This window comes from Cydia fagiglandana, chromosome 2 (genome assembly GCF_963556715.1).
Source record: "Cydia fagiglandana chromosome 2, ilCydFagi1.1, whole genome shotgun sequence".
NCBI classification, from domain to species: domain Eukaryota; kingdom Metazoa; phylum Arthropoda; class Insecta; order Lepidoptera; family Tortricidae; genus Cydia; species Cydia fagiglandana.
This window is the reverse complement of record NC_085933.1, coordinates 797,334-812,272: the sequence shown is the minus strand read 5'-3', so window position 1 is coordinate 812,272 and position 14,939 is coordinate 797,334. Positions and strand designations below refer to the sequence as shown.

Here is a 14,939-nt window from a genome sequence, read left to right as displayed (position 1 = left end):
ATCCCGCTATTTAAATAATAAATAAGCCGCTCCCACCCCCGCCCCGACTAGGGGGAACACACCTTAGCTTTTGGTGATTCTGTATTTACATTAAGTGGCAAATATTGACGGGTACGGTCAACATGTGTGTATAAATAATATATACGATTGTTTTATTAATTTTGGACATGTATTCAACAAAAGTCAATTTTAAGAAAAAAAATTAACTATGAAACAAATTAAATAATTATTACTTTCATTAAAATAATTTGATTTGTGATATTCGTTAGGCAACCGAACTAATTCCAAAAAGGCCTAGTTCCTTCTCTCGGTTGGAAGGTGGAAGGCCGGGACCCCAGCTCCTATGAACCGTCGGCCCGATTCTAACTTTAAGATACGTCAGTTAATAGATCTAGAAAAGATATGGATTAGATATGTCAGTGTCAAATGTGACGTTTCTTCAAACAAAAACATAACTTTTGACACTGACACATCTAAGGACTGTTCAGTTTACTAAGCGGACACTCTTACACCTCTTTTAATCGGCGAATTTAAAATCAATTGACGTACAGCTCATAACAATATAATTAACAATCCCTTATTTATCAATTGCTACATATTTGTTCCCATAATAGTCAAATATTTTTCCCGAAGGACCGAACAAATTTGGAACATAGCAAGTTAGTTCTGCAATTAGGATGCACAGGCTAGTATTCACTGCGAAAAATCGTAAATATGTACAAATTTTCCAAGTTAAACGTGAATAAAATAATTAAAATATTTGGAGAGCATCATATGCTTGAAGATTTTACAAAATCCCGGCACAGAAGCGGCCCGGCCAATCCAGAAACAAAAGTATTGTCATGCGGCTGTTAAAATCAATAAATTACTTATCGGTTCGCGAAATTCCTAAGACAGCAGGCGTTAGAGTAGGCACAGATTAAAATATAAGAAGTATGTACAATAAATGGACCCATAAAAAGAAAACAATGGACAAAAGAATTACAGAGCAGCGAAAGCAATCGAAAAAAAGAAGCGTCAAACTGTACTACATTTTACATTAAGATAAATTTCGTAGCATTTTAATGGACAACGGAAAATGCGTAAAATGTTGCTGTAGTACGTTACCAATGGCCCTGATGCTACCATGCCGTTGTAGAAGATCATATATTCGACGAGGAGAGTAACATCAAAATTGAACAATTCATGAAGAAAGTCCTTGTCTGGCAGGCAATTGGTTCCTGTGGCCTTAAAAAGTTTGTTCTATTTTGCGACATGAACTTTGGTTGCGACATTTACAGAAAATAATGTATCTAATAACGAGTACTTTCCGTCTATCAGACGCATAATGTCACCTCTTCATCTCGGCCTGATTTGGCAAGTGCCCACTATGCTGGTCAGAAAGTGAAGCTACTGAATTTGAAAAACATTGATTTCGTTCAAAAACAAGTCAACTCATCTAATTGCCCGGAGCTCCACTCCATCGAGTGGCACTAGACCAATGTGAAGATGCACTTAAAAAAGGGTAGATGAGAAGCTAAAACATTGAAAGAATTCAAACGAATGTTGTTTACAACTTGTCAAAAAGTGTCAAAAATTGATGTGCAGGCACTTGAACGGCGCAACCGTGTAAAAGTACGAAAATCTTACCGATGTTATTATATTATGCTATATTTACATTAAAATGTTTTGCGTTGGTTTCCGTTTTTATTATATTTATCTAAATAAAGCGATTCCAGAATTAGAAAAATGTAATATATACTTTTTTGTGTGTCCGCTTAATAAAATGAACAGTCCTTAATCCATATCGTTTCGAGATCTATTAATTGACGTATCTTAAAGTTAGAATAGGGCAGCGTGGCAAAAAGCCGGGACAACACGAGGAAGATGATTTGGATGTGTGTTATTCTAAGTAGAAACCCTACTATCTCCACAAAATCGGTACCAAATTTAGAAATACTCGTAAGTACCCAAGACCCGATTGTGCAACACACAACCTTTTTATATAAATTTACCTTTTTTTACGTTTTATTGTCTATGTTTTTTGATACCTTTTGTCTTTTTATTACTGACAAATTACATTTTGTTTTACCGTTGAAAATCCAGTGCCTTCTTATTTTACAGTCATCTATAAAACCGATGCCGATGCGACAAAGTTTTCCAGCTCAATAAAAGCGTTTTTCTTCAGCACATTTTTTTCCTAAATTTAAATTATGTCGCTGTTCTATAGTGAATAAAATATTTAAGCTATAATTTACGTATATTCTCTCATAAACTCGACACAACCTCTCACCGCTATTTTTCACCTTGATCCAAACATATTTCCCGTCCATTTGAAATCCGTCGTTTCCAACTGTACGGGTAGGTCGGGGCCCGTCGGCATCAAATATTCATATCCCAGGAGTGCCCGACCCCACTCTCCCCTCTGTTGCCATGTTGGGCAAATGTATGGAGAAAGTTAGGCCCAAACGTACTTAGCTCGCGTCTGAATGGCAGTGAGGGTAAAATAGAATATAGTTTGATATTTTTAAGCCCGACAATAACTTTCAGTAGAAAACTGGCCTATAATATTGCCCAGAGCAGGGTTCTGTTTACACAATCCGGCTTTTCTTTGTTCAATTTCTTTGGTTTTGACTTGAATAATGATTCTGTGACGCAAATAATTCAGCACTATTAAAATATATTTAAAACGGACCCAGTGAGGTAATTTAAGTCAGATTTCGATTGATATGTGTGTGTGCGTGTATCGTGTATGTGAGAGAGATATGTGGTGACAGGTGTCCGGACTAATCCCAATAAAGCCTAGTTAACTCTGATGGGTGTGAAGGTCAAATGGCAGTCGCTTTCGTAAAAACTAGGGCCTACGCCAATTCTTGGGGTTAATTGTCAAGCGGACCCTAGGCTCCCATGAGCCGTGGCAAAATGCTGGGACAACGCGAGGAAGATGATGTGGTGATAGGTGTGTGTATGTATTTTAATTTAAGGGTGTATTTTTAAAATTAAACATTATAATTCAGGACTTATTCAGCTGTGCCTCTTATTATCCATTAAAATCATAGTCGCAAACTAAGCTCTCTTTAAATACTACAATTGTCTAGAAATTAAAATAAATTAACCTATTACATAATATTCCAAATTACTTTAATAACCAGAAACCTTACCCAAGAAACAAGAGCGTTCCTTCCCTGAACCGTAATTGATGCAATTACGCCGGGGATCGCGGAGTTCGGAAACTATGATGAGCTAACGATAATTGACGAGCGTGTCAATTTCTGTCAATTATGGCATTTATGGCGGTCGGAAGTGGTTTGTGTTATAGTGCTGTGACAGAATGACAGAATTTGATATTTTTATCCTCGTCAGTCCCCGCGTATTTGTACAAGTACAAATTAAATTCGAGTTTTGAACTCTTATAGAAATATATGGGCAGGCCATATAATACTACATGGGCAGGTCCTCAAGGCAAAAGAAGGGAAGGAAGACCGGTCGATAGATGGGAAGACGAGCTGAAAAAATCAGCCCGCCCCAACTGGATTCAGGTAGCCCAATCTAGAGAGGACTGGCTATCTTTGGAGGAGGCTTCACCTGCAGAGGGGTTCTTGCAGATTAAAATTAATACCATTAATACCATCTGTACTAAATGTAAATAAAAAATGTAAATAAAAATTAGTTTTTAAATCACTAACAACTCTATTACTAACAAAAATGAATTACTTACTTATTAGATTTAACTTTTTTTTGTTTTAAATTTTTTTTGTAATCTGCAACGAAATAAAAGGCTTTTTATTTTATTTATTATATAGAAATAAAAGAAAGTTCTAAATTCAAATCGCAAAACTTTACTTGGGTCTTACGAGGTTACGGTTTGGTTGTCTTCCCTCTGATAAAGGGGAAATCGGATTAGCTAATAATTGTTTTAAAGTGATTAGCCTAGAGAATATATATTATGCTTTAGTATACTTATTTTCAAATCTTAAAAGGTCAAAAAATTAAAGTAACAGGGGCTTTAAAAACATAACAGAAGAAAAATAATTCCGAATCATAAAGCAAATTACAGAATTTTTCTATTTATTTTCCCAAGACTCAACAAACACGACTGCTCCTTTGCTAATGACATATCGCACCCTATTTGCCCAGTCTGTGCAAATATTTGCTCGTTAGCTGCAGCTGGCACTTATTGCAATGACGTAAGGTTCATTATTGCAGTGTGCTGTTTGCTCGTATTTATGAGTTGTTGGCATTGGGCTTGTTGGTAAAAAGTTTAGATGAAATGTAAACTGGGAGGATCCGGCGGATAAAACTGTATTTTTGTGTTTTATTTGGTTTTAAAAATTGTGCTTTGTTTTATTTTTAATGTGAACATCGAAAGATATTATTAATAAGGTAATATAAATAAAAAACATTAAGTAGGTACGTAATTGGTATTTGTGGTATTTCTACGGCCAAGTAGAAAATCAGACACAAGGTGACCGAAAAGAGGAAAAACTTTCACTAAATAAATGCAGCAATTTTGTACGTTGAAATCATACGAAGGGTAAGTACTTATACACATCTGTAAAATTGCATACCCTAATAAAGTGGGTATACACTTTTGCAGGTCGCTGTACGTGAGCATCAAATAGATAGAGACTGGCAAACTATCTACAGACAGGAATAAACATGTTGGTCGGTTTGACTGAAAGATACACTAGTTGTATAAAATATTATTCAAAAGTGCCTAAATTCTGTAGTGCTGCTAGAGCTATAAATAGCAGTGATAAAACTCCGAGCTTCAATATACTCGCCGTTATAAAGTGAAACTGTAGTCCTATAAATAGTGCATAGTTACAGCTACAGGCGACGTCATTCAACCGCTGCAGCAACGTTGCGACGGTTGTTATATAACACTCGGATCAATATACCCCTTTATATTACCTTTCCGTTTGTACATACACAGATTTAGTGTTCACATGTGTATTTTCACAATTTTAATGCAGCTGCAATGTTGACTAAAAATTATGTTTTATAATGTAGGTACTTATTGTATCATCAAACCTGCGTACCTAACAAATTGAACATCGAAAGATATTAGATACGAAGATACCTACTAGTAGTACTTCCAAATACTGATTGTACATATCTGTATCCCTGCATAAACCAAACTTACCCCCACTAAGAGTTCATAATGTACATCTACAGCGCTCATCATACTCGTAACATACCTGTGTCATTGAGTAGCAGTGACCCAACCTCGTTGGGCAGGTATCCGGGGTGGTGCTGTCTACGCACACCCCGGGTCTATTCATATCACGTACTCTACACTCAAATCTTTCCCGGATCACACAACTACACACCCAGAAACAACGCGTATGCCGATAGCGCCGAGTTTCTAGTTAGCAACAAAACACTTTATAGGGTGGAGGGGTTTAGTCCGTAGGCGGCTGGGAGAAAAATCTCCAGCGCAGCCGAGTCGGGCATGCTGCCGGATACCAGGCCGGCTTATTTTTCTTACTCATTATGAGTTCATGCTCATTATTACTAAATGCAGGGTTTATATGATCACATACCTGAGTCCCTGAGGTGCAGCGAGCCGACCTTGTTGGTCAGGTACCCGCGGATGGAGCTGGCCACGCGCGCTGGCGACGCCGTGCCCCGCAGCGCCTGCAGCCGCCCCAACAGCGCGCCTTCCTCCTCCACTTTCACCAGGGGGCGCCCCCCACGTTAACTCTTGTTACTAGCCTAGTATAGTTTGTTTGGTTAAGCTATCAGTGCATGGTTTGATATGTATTGGTTTTGGTTCAGTTGCCGCTCATGGTGTGCTCTGTAACAATATAAAGTCGTTTGAAAATTCTGCTTAAGGATGATTAGAATAAATAACGTGCAAGTTGAGGACTGATATCCTTTAGCTTTTTTAAATCAATTTTTTTCTCGTTATTTTGACAATGATATTTCGAGCTGCATATAGAGATATTCTTTATCCTCCTGCTGTTCATACATGATTAGGGTTTGCACGACGGATCCAAAATGTATGGAAAGATCCGCGGATCCGGATTGCAAACCCGACACATGATCCATAACTATAGGTTGCCATTGACAATATTGACATATATCTAAAGAGGAGTCTTACGGCACTAAGGATGGTCCTATCAGCGGTGTCACTCACTAATCCGAGCCAATAGTGCAGTCTTATTATTTTCATTCACAACTTGCAGTTTTACTTTTAAAAAGCGCAAACTATTCGTTGTGACGTACATAATAATCAGCAAAGCTGTTTGGTATGCACCCGGTATTCGATATGCGATTTAAAAGTCGATCCTGACATGACGAAATGTCGGAGTCCTATTCTGATTTAACTATTTTGGTTTGGTTTTGTTTGGTCATCTTAGACGCGCGTTTTACGCACGACTTTCACTTTTATTCGGATGCACCAATGAGTCCGGAGGTCGCGGGTTCAAATCCTGGCTCGTACCAATGAGTTTTTCGGAACTTATGTACTTTCGTACATCAAGCATCATTTCGTGAATCAAGTATCATTTGATATTTACCACTAGCTTTTCAGTGAAGGAAAACATCGTGAGGAAACCTGCATACACCTGCGAAGGAAATTCAAAGGTATATGTGAAGTCCCCAATCCGCATTGGGCTAGCGTGAGGACTATAGCCCAAGCCCTCTCGCGCATGGGAGGTGGCCTGTGCTCAGGAGTGGGACGTATATAGGCTGAAATAATGAATGATGATGATGGCCAATGAGCGTGAGCGATCGTCAAGTTCGTATCTAAATAAGATAAAAACGGTGTAACTGTTGACGGCAGAAGCTGATGTATTATTTATTTTACACTTATGTAGTTTAAATTAATGTCATATTTTAATTAATCTTAATTGGTAATCATTTCGCGTTGTAAATTGATGTGGGGTAAATTGTATGCTCAGTAAAAATAAGAATAGAATGGAGACCAATTTTGGGCTTACAAATGGATATTATATTAGATTCTGCCCGTGACTTAGTCTACATAAAATTAATATTTCCATGAACCAATTTTACAGTAAATTATATCCCCTTTTTAACGTCCTTAAGGGATGATTCTGAAATTAAAATTATCCTATGTCTTCTCGGAACTAAAAATATCTGTATACTTACCAAATTTCATCTAAATCAATTAAACGGTTAAAGAGCAAAGACCAGACAGACAGAGTAACTTTCTCATTTATAATATTAGTATGGATCATTGGTCTATGCATCTTGTTCGTACTTATATGTATGTACTCGTATAATTAAATTTTGGGACAAACCAGATGCGTTGCCAATTGCCATATATCAATAACAATCAAGAATAGATATTTTATAATCCGAATGCCACTCTAGGTATAAAAAAAGTTTTATACGGAGCTCTAAAAATTAAGGTCCCCGTGCACGCTAAATGAGGCAGTTAGCAAGTTTAGCAGTCTTGCTAGGTTTCGTAGAGAAGCTGGGTATGAGTAGCGCTACCTCGTTTTTCACGCAAAGTACAATGATTGTCGATTTGCGGAAAATGCGTAATATAAATTATATAAATAAGAAACTAGATTTCTTTTTCTTCCTGACTGTTTTTTGCATAGGTATGCACAAGTTTTTTACTTTATTAGCATATAATGTTACTCATGTAATGCCCTTGTGCTGGCAAGTCTCGCAAGTCTACAAAGGCAAACAACGTCAAGAGTCTCAAGTTCCGTCGCAAGTTTGTCTCGAGCGGAACCGGAAACGCGGCACTCCGCCACTTCCGGCCCGGGCCGCTTCCGGTACCTAGCGAAAATGACGCGAGTTTTACGTTAAAGGAAAAATTTGCATGTGCAAAAGGATTATATGTTGCCGTATAATTTTGAAAATATGTTTTTGACTTGTATGATCTTGCAATGCCAGGCAGTGCATGCCATATAAAAAAACTATTCTTTATTTGACATTAAGCATGCAGCGCGAGTATAATGATAGATGAAGGTTTTCATAGTTTAAATGCTACTATTGTGAATCGGATACTACTGTTCATTTTACTATGGAAATTGACAATGGCAGCGACGCGTTCAGTTCGGTAGTGCAGCTGTGGTTAGAAATGGAATGTTACCATTAACTTGCTTAGACATTTTAAAATTTAGCGTCATTTACAGTCGATCGTGGTCGTGAGGAAACCTGACTAATTAATCCCAATAAGGCCTACAGTTTCCCCTCTGGGTCGAAAGGTCAGATGGCAGTTACTTCCGTAAAAACTAGTGCGGACCTCGGGCTCCCATGAGCTGTAGCAAAATGCCGGGATAACGCGAGGAAGAAGAAGAAGATTTACATTTGATTATCAGTCTACAAGGCATTAAACAAACACACGAGTGTAGGTTTATTAAACGGGCTGTAAGCGAGTTTCATAAAACTCACCGCGAGTGATTCACGGCTCGATTCAGGAAATGAATAAGAGATGCACTAGATATGAAATAGTAAAGATATGTAACGTTCCACGGCAAAAGGTACCTTATGGCGGCTGGCGCCGCGATTCGAGAAATTAATTAGAGATTCACTAGATATGAAATAGTAAAGTTATGTGACGTTCCACGACAAAAGGTACCTTATGGCGACTGGCGCTTACGTCGCATAGCGCCGCAATAATATTGGAGCGACGTTAATAATCGTAAGCGCCAACCGCCATAAGGTACCTTTATCCGTGGGACGTCACATATCTTTACTATATCGTATCTAGTTAATCTCTAATTCACTTTCCGAATCGCGCCGTCAAGGCCTAATTATGTACAAGTTACATTCACTGTTTTATCTACACATACAGGTACATTTTATGTACAGGCCAATTCGAGTTTTAATTATTCGATCTGTTTCCAATATTGTACTGATGTGCCAGTGTCAAAAGTGACTTTTTTGGTTGAAGAAGTGTCACTTTTGACAGTGATAGATCAATATCATATTGTCATCAGCCTAATATAAAAAAAAAACATATTTGAAACGATGTTTAAAATGTGAATGACATTATAATAGATATCGGCGATATTATTACAAAATTATATTTTCACAGAAAAGAATATTTTCTTCAGGCTGACCGAAATTTGCGATTATTGAACGAAAATAACAAAATAAAGGGTTTGATATATTTGTGTAGATAAACCAATTTAATTGTACCAAATACTGTCACTTAAAGCGGCTAACAGGTTTATTTATGATCTAATAAGAAATAAGGCACTTGCGACATACTTAGGTATACAATCAATATTTTTTTCACCACTCCAGCTCGGAAAGGCTTACTTTGCACTTCGAAAACGAATAGCAAAGTTGCATTTTATCCACATGTGAGGCAAAGTAATGAAATGCAAATTTTGAGTTGTTTTCTTATATTTGCTGGTAGAATTGACTTTTAAATGATGATTTTTGATGATAAATATTTAATAACATTCATTTGGATTTGATTTGGTTTGATTTTGTTTGATATTTTACATTTAATATTTGCTTTAATATTTGGTGTGGTGAAAAATTTTGTGTTTCACTCGGGGGCAAATTTTGTTTAACCCTCGTGCTTTGAAACCCTCGCAACGCTCAAGATTCCATTTTTCGTACCACTCGCTACGCTCGTGGTTCAATTTTGGAATCTTTCGCTTGCTCGGGTATCAATATTAGCACGAGCGGTTAAACAACGACTTTGCCCCCTTGTAAAACAAATAACTATTGTTGTTTGAAAAATGGATTTTACTTATTGGGTTAAAATACTACAGGCTTTATGTGTTGGCTTAATTCTTGTAACCATTTCTCGAATTAATTCTGTCTCTTTCCTTCATATGTATCATAGGTTTATTGTCATCATCATCACACAACTAATAATTTTATTTTATTTTTTTTTAATTTTACCTGGTGCAAAGGCTGGCCATCGCTATCCAACGTGGTAACGCGGCAAGTATAACGGGCACCTTTGCACCCGGTACAGCCCGCGGAGGCCTTTTAGATTAAAATATTTTAATATTTAGATATATTTAAGTTACTTTTGTACCTGTACCATTAACCTTTTGTATAATAAAACTTTATTTAATTTATCAGACTTTTTTTTAATAAAGATAACACTGGATTGTTTTCAATTCAATATTTCAATAAAATATGAATTTTGATCGTAGAGAGGCGAAACACGTGTCGAGTAACTATTATTCTTTTGGTGGTGGTTTGTTATATTTATTTGCGTATTTATTTTTGCGGTGGGAGGGTGGGAACATTAATTGCATGTAAAAATACTTAAGTAAGTATAACGGGTTAGCACTGATTGACTAGCACGTTATCTTTTCGCGGATTAGCAAAGTAATATTTAGGTTTTGATTAAACCTAAAAAACATTATTTACTTAAAGGTTCTATTTATACGTTACATACGAGTATATTATTTTCCCAATTTATAATTTTCAAACTTTGTTTAGGAGCATTTTGCTGTCGCGTCGTAGTTATCACATTTTCACTTTATAGCGGAAGCAGTTATAAAGTTGACCCAAAAATTTTTTATTAAGCTATGAGCTTCATCACATATGTTCCTTGAGTAATTCTAAGCATTTCAAACCTGGGAGGCAATAAGAAATGTGTGTCTACTCGGATTTGTAATGGATTCAAACTTTCAACCCCTTTTTAACCCTGTTAGGGGATGAATTTTACAAAACGCTGAAATTACTTTTCCTGTCTTTTAATAATATCCCCAAATACAAAGATTCAAGTCCCGCGTTCGAAAATTTTTTTGTAATCCATACAAACTTTCAACTCCTTTTTCACCACCTTAGGGGATGAATTTTCAAAAACGCTGAAATTAGTTTTCTTGTATTTTAATAATATATCGTTTTACGAAGTTTCAAATTTCTAGCTTAAAATAAAACTTGAACCCCATACAAACTTTCATCCCCTTTTTAACCCCCTTAGGGGTTGAATTTCTCAAAATCGCTTCTTATCTCTTGTACACTTTATAAATGTAATCTAGTGTGCAAATTTCAACTTTATATCTTTTGTAGTTTCGGCTCCGCGTAGCAAAAACCTCCAACCAAATTTTTCACCTTTTTACGTTTTTCTTGTAAAATTACTATGAAATTGAAAAAACAAATATCAGCAATGAATTCTACGTCTTTGGTTTATACGAAAATGATACCAAACTTGCCCTAGTACCCACCAGGATCAGAGTAGATATTTTTTAAAGATGACGGATGGCGGCCGTCTTTGCACCCCACCCTCCCCCCCCCCCACTTCAGGCTAGAAATGCTTAGAATTACTCAAATATCAGATGTGGTGAAGCTCATAGCTTAATAAAATTTTTTTAGGTCATGTATGGCAGCGTTACATAACTGACTCCAGTATTTAGTTAACTATATTTTGATTTCGTGTTTTAAGCTTATATAAGGCTGATAGGATATACTATCCACCTAATTTTGAACTTTATTTTAAAGTCTATTTTGCATAATTTATGCCTGAGGGCCCGATTCGGATTATGGAATAGACATCTATTAGACATCACCAAGATACGATAACGATATGTTTAAGATCTAACCTTGCAAATTTGACATTTGCGCGATTCGGGAGATACTCTTGAACGATTTCCACAGGATATGACTTAGAGATCCAATTCACATCTAATAGATATCTTGCTCTATTTAACGTAAAAGTGACCCGATTCAACGTAAGGGTTGCCCAAATTACGCTGCAAAAGAGAACTAGTTGATATCTAAACTATAACGTATCTAAAATGGATCTAGTACGTGTCGTCTCTTGTGAATATCTTGAAGTTCGTATACGGCAGTGATACTTGTTAATACAAAATAATCAACTAAAAGTCAACGTTGAAATTTTCTTTATTTCCCACAAGCAACCATTTTGATTTCAGTTTCTCGTAGCGACTACGCCGACGGGCGCTACGCGCCGCTACGCCGCTACAACTCGTAGACCCGACGGTAAACGAACTTTTCCATTTTGAATTGAAATCCTTACTAACATCATAAATTTTAAAGTAACACTGTTTGTCTGTCAGTCTTTCTTTAACTTGTGTATGCTAAAACTACTGAACAGATTTAAATAAATAAAATTCATCGTAGAGATAGTGTTAGTCCCGGGGAAGGACATAGGATAGTTTTTATCGCAGAAATAATTTTATCAGACGAGGTCGGGGTCAGAAACTAGTTAATCTAAGTATTTAGAGTCTAACTAATAATAGTAATAATACTCTGCATCTAGTTAATCTGCATTAAAAGTGATGTGAATTATATTATACATATTATAATAGGAATTTGATATAATTCCCTGCCAAATCATCTTGAACTTACTATACTTATTTGATTATTATTATTAATTTATTACAGTTTAAAGTTAGGCTATACCACAGCAGTAAAATTTTAGTATAAAATACCCAGTAATATTTCAGAGGGATCCATCGAGTATACTTTAAACATAATTAACAAATTTCGCGCGGCGCGCTATATCTTTTATCCCTTTCTAATTTCTTGATACGGTATGTTTGTTCTAATTTGGTTCACAAATGAGAATGTGTCGGATATAGTTTTTCATAGAATTCCTGTTTCCTCTTGGCACTATGAAAAATGGGAAGTGAAATCTAGAATCTTGTTTTGATTAGAATTTAGGAGTTAGGACACTAAATCTACAGGCACTATATTTGTATGGAAGTGGATTTTTAACCATCTTCATAAAAGGAGGTTATCAATACGACCGGTTTCTTTTTATTCTTACATTTCAGAAATGAAGAATGGATTTAATATCAGATTTTTCGGCTTTTAAATTAAGATCATGTTTATGCAATTTTTTTGATATCTTACAAGTTTTAAATATTTGTTTTGAAATCAGTGTTGTGTGTTTCTTAATTGCCATAAAAAATTTTTGATTGCTCGTCAATTATTAATCTAAATTCCAATTACTCCATCATTGAGTCAATACTTAACGATCGACCGCAACACTTTAACCTTACTACCATATATATAAGGACCACTTTTGTATACACTCCAGCATGTACCGCATTCACGACCTTCACTAAAATCACTACTGCCCTCTCACTCACTCCCATATCTCCCTCACACATCACATAACCCTTACGTAAAAATTACGCAACTTTTCATAAAAAGCACAAACATTTAAGCACTTAAAACTACACTAAGGAAAACACTACTCGGAACGGGTTGAAAGATGAAACGTTCTAAATTCAAAAATAAAATGGCGGAATAACTATTGACCTTAAAATTGTGTTGGCGGTAGCTTGGCACACCTGGACGCGGCAGGCCCGGACTGGTTCCAAGCGCCATCGCCTTCGCGAGCCTCCACCCGCCATGCGCAGAACCCAGCCACGCCATTGGCCGATACGTTTCCGTGACGTCATGCCGCTTCAGCCAATGGGGCGGTCCTGAAAATTTCAAGTAGGTATGGAAGATCGGTCGATAGCTAAAAATAGGCGATGGGCCTAGGGTCGATACTGGCCGACGTTTGACCCTATAAAAGTGTTGAGATTTCTTTTTGTAACGATAGCCGGTCTTTATTTCTGTAAGTTAGTGGCTTTGAGTAATTTTGTTTTGAGGCATGCATCTAATTCAATGTCTTTTATTGTTGCTTGACGAACAATATGTGTACATATTAACATACAATTTCTATGAATATATATGTTAAAAGTCAGTGGTCATTTATAAGAGTTATAATTTAAATGTAGAGTGGAAGGCTACGTGCAAATATTGAAGATTTTTTCGACGTTTTAGTGACCAATTGATCCCAGAAAGCTCCACTTTAATTGCTAGGTACTTTTCAAAAAGGATATGTGTGTAGTGCGTAGTGTAAAAAATACAAAATATACGTTTATAAATCAATAATTAAATGGAATTGATATTGGAAGAGCGCGACATATTATATGGGTCCCAAGAAAAAGCAAAAAAAGTCAAGTCATTTAAACACAAGAAACAACCTCATATTTTTAAGTTGTAATTGTAACTAAAATAAAAATAACGGTTTTCAAATCCTTTTTCTTTACTCTTGACCAGCGGACGACCGCATCCCCATACAGTTCCCAATTTCCTCCTTTCCAAAATTTATTTTACCTACATTTAGGTACCATAGCTATACAAACAAAAAACTAATCCATACGAATTTTTAAAAGATTCGAATCACGCACGACACCTTATAAAACTAAGTCACCCGCCGTTGTCTGTTTGTATTCCCGATAAACTCAATAACTACTGAACGTATTTTCATGCGGTTTTCTCCTATCAATAAATAGAAGAATCTTTGAGGAAGGTTTAGGTGTATAAAGAGACAAGAGACGACACGTACTAGATCCTTTCTAGATACGTTATAGTTTAGATATCAACTAGTTCTCTTTTGCAGCGCAATTCGGGCAATCTATGTCACTATTACGTTAGATAGAGTAAGATATCTATTAGATGTGAATTGGATCTCTAAGTCATATCCTGTAGAAATCGTTCAAGAGTATCTCCAGAATCGCGCAATGTTCAAATTTGACAGGTTAGATCTTAAACAGTTCGTTATCGTATCTTGGTGATATCTAAAAGATCTAATAGATGTCTATTTGAACATCCGAATCGGGCCCATAGGGTAATAATATATCCATATAGGAAACCTACGTTTGCGTGGAGAAGTGGTCACGTGACGTGGCATCATCCCCTATATCGTCTTAACTTTTCTGTACCCCTGGCTCCTGGCGCAACCTGTTCATTTCTACTTTTATAAGTTCCCTGGCCCTGGCTATTCTAGTAGATCATAAAAGGTCACAAGTTTTATTTATTTATTTTATGTATAATTTTATTTTTATATAAAACCGTCGCGTTATATACGGGAGGCTCAGAAATACTTACGTAGACAATTTTTTACTGTAACTTATTGTTGATAAACATTTGCGTTTGTATATCAAAATTAAAAGAGAATATTTGCAAGATAACGAATTTTGTTTTATAAACGAAATCGCACTCGGGGGCTAGTTTTAATTATAGTAATATAAACC

The 14,939-nt window shown here is 36.3% G+C and overlaps 2 protein-coding genes across 2 annotated transcripts in view; one reads left to right on the top strand and one right to left on the bottom strand.

Annotated features, from left to right (window-relative positions):
• Nucleotides 1-13,321, bottom strand: part of LOC134673707 (vesicular acetylcholine transporter) — a 55,272-nt gene extending 41,951 nt beyond the window's left edge. Inside the window, exons 1-2 of the mRNA XM_063531710.1 lie at nt 13,171-13,321; nt 5,526-5,779 (exon numbers count right to left, since the gene is read on the bottom strand). The gene's annotated coding sequence lies outside the window, so the exon portion shown is untranslated. The remainder of the gene's footprint in view (nt 1-5,525; nt 5,780-13,170) is intronic.
• LOC134673986 (pro-resilin) overlaps nt 1-14,939 on the top strand; it is a 115,898-nt gene that overhangs the window by 30,288 nt on the left and 70,671 nt on the right. The gene's annotated exons all lie outside the window — the stretch shown is intronic.